The 2,826-nt window shown below is 52.2% G+C and overlaps 1 pseudogene; it reads left to right on the forward strand.

Moving 5' to 3' along the window:
• Positions 1-1,620: 1,620 nt before the first annotated feature.
• Positions 1,621-2,174, forward strand: LOC139041807 (large ribosomal subunit protein eL43-like; annotated as a pseudogene).
• Positions 2,175-2,826: the final 652 nt, after the last annotated feature.

Below are 2,826 nucleotides of genomic sequence, written 5' to 3' on the forward strand. Positions count from 1 at the left end.
GTGAACAGAATTGGTCTCCTCCACGTGGGCCTCCCAGGAGGGCTCCACTCATGCTTTGTCCCATGCCCCAAGGTGGGGGTGGGAGACTGCAAAGGACAGGGAGCCCCCAAACATGGGCTCAAGTCTTGATTTTATGATTTGGCTAGCCTCCGTGTCCTGGTTTGTTCAAGTGAGAGGGTTGGACTAGATGAGATCTGAGCCCCCAGACTCCTAGGTCTGAAATTCTTGGTGCTTTGGGCCTCCTGCAACTAAGAGCCTTGCACCCTGGCATTGCTCTATACCCGTCACCCTAGCCCTCTTGAAACCCAAGTGGTGGGTGAACACAGGGGCCTTAATGCCTCAAGGTGAGACCACGTGTTGAAAATACAACTTGGTAAGGGAGGAACATAAGGACCCTGAGAGAGCTTGGCATCCACCTCCATCCTGAAGATGGCACCGAGGAAGGCCTGACACCCCACACAGCATCCCAGATGTCAGCTGGACCTCCTCTAGGAGAGGCATGTGACGTAGTTTATGGAAAATAAACAAGATGAGGTTGCCAAGTGTAGCCACCTGGTGCCCAGGCAGCAACTGCCATGAGTAGCAGGACTGCTGATTTACTCACCTCACTCAGATGTGCAAAGAAAACGTCTATCATCGTCCTCATGAGGCCCTTACCCAATGGATGGTGATAAAGAGAAGCCAGGTTGAGTCTAACCAGTTTAAGACCTAGATGCAATATTTAAATACTGTCTTGAGGATTACTTCAGTCTCCATGGTTCAGTTGCTCAGTTTTCCAGCCTCTTCCCCTGCTCCTCTACTCCTCTCTTAGGTTTCTAGTGGATGGGGCAACAGGAGAAGCTTTACAGGACATCACGGCAGTTGGGGACTGAGAAGGGGCCCCTGGCCTCATGCTGGTCTGTGTATGTGAACACTCTACACGATCCCCAAGCTGTGGTTGGGTTGGTTTGATATTCTACTGGTCTCAGCAGCCTATGAACTCCTCATGTGTTCTTTCTCAGCCTATTTCTCAGCCTGCTGCCCCTCCCTGTGGATCTGGGCTCCCCTTGCCTCTCTGCATCATCACAGACACCTCTGAGTCCCTGCCACCCTCTCCCTCTGGGCTCTGGCCAGGCCGCCCCCCATAGCCTTGGTTGCAGCATCACTGGACCCCTAGCCACATTAGGGCCCTTGCAAATCTCCTGGCTCATGGGAACCAAAGGATACTCAAGATGCAAGCTAGACCCTCTTTCTGCCTGTGCCCTAAACATATTGGGGATGGAGTGTGAGGGATAGACTACCCCTGGAGACGGCCGTGCTGCCTCCTCAGGCTCTCGGGGGACAGGGGAGGTCCTGGGGGTATGCACTGTGGTCAAGAGTGTGGATTCAATAGTCTCACAGGCCTGGCTTCATCCTCAGCTTTGTACTTAGCAGTGGTGTGGCTTCAGGCCAGGGCCTCGACCACTGCCTAACCGGGAGAACAACACACATCTCACAGGGATGTGGCAATAGTCCGTGAGATTTTCTGTAAAGCAAGCAGCTCCTTTTCGAGGCAGGGAAGCCAGTTGGAGAGGAAAGAAGTATCCTTTGCTAGAGAAGCAGGGCGTGGTAGGATTGCTCCCTAAGAATTCTCCTCTTGACCCTACACACCCCCATGCAGCACCCCGAACTGAGCATGTGCCCCATTTCTGCTTTTTCTGAGTCTGTTAACATTTCAATGACTAAAATACCACTCTCTGATTTGGCCAATAAGTCATTTTTTAAAATAGCAAATTTTACGTTACCTCAATTGCCAAATCTCCTGGGATGCAGTCACTTTGTACGATGATTGGTTGACTTTAGAATAAAGGGAGTGGCTTCCTCTCTGGGCTGAGAGGCAGCTTGCAGAGAGATGGCTGAACGGATCGAGAAGATCCGAATCGTTGACAAATACAGGACTGGTTACGGTGCCTCTCTCAGGAAAATGGTGAAGAAAATTGAGCTTGGCCTGCACACCAAGTACACTTGCTCCTTCTGTGGCAAAACCAAAACGGAGAGATGAGCTGTGGGGCTCTGGCACTGCGATTCTGCGTGAAACAGCAGCTGGAGGGGCCTGGACCTACCACGCCACTTCTGCCGTCTCAGCAAAGTCAGCCATCAGAGGACCAAAGGAACCGAAAGAGAAGTTCCACCATTTGAAACATCGCTATAGATAACAAATGGGTGAATTTATGTAACAAAAAAGGGGGTCATGTGACCCAGCCCTGCTCTCCTTGGGCCAACCACATGGCACAGCTTGTTCTGTCTCCGATCCACTGAAGGTAACAGGGTGACTCCCCAAAACCATGACGCCTTCCAGGTCCTTCTTCTCTCACAGACTCTCCACATTCCAAGCACTCCGCCCTCTCTCCCCATAGCCCAGCCCTAGTGAGGCTCTGGTCCCTTGCCTTTGGCTGGCAGGAAGGATAAGGCAACCAGCTTATTCAAAAAGAATGTTCCCCTGCCAGGCTTTTGTGTCTTAAGCCTTCTATCATTAAGTGGAATGAAAGGCTTTTTCTCTCCTTAAAGGGGTTTTGGGTCTCAGTAGGTGGGAGAGGAGATGTTGCATCTTCAGGGTGACGGCCCTGGGTCAGTAGCTGCTCCTGGAGTTGTCTCAGACCTCTGTGGTGATTGGTTGGCCCTTAGGGAACCAGGGGGTGGGGAGCCAGAACCCAGCAGTCCTCTGCTTCATCCAGCCAGGATGGCCCAGCAGGAAGGAGCCTGACCCTAAGAGAGCCAACGAGAGGAGGAACTCGTGCTTCTCTTTGCCCGCCTCTCATGTTCACTCCCTACTGAAAGACAGACCCACCTGCTTCCCGTCTCCTCATG

This window comes from Equus asinus, chromosome 24 (assembly GCF_041296235.1).
Source record: "Equus asinus isolate D_3611 breed Donkey chromosome 24, EquAss-T2T_v2, whole genome shotgun sequence".
NCBI lineage: Eukaryota > Metazoa > Chordata > Mammalia > Perissodactyla > Equidae > Equus > Equus asinus.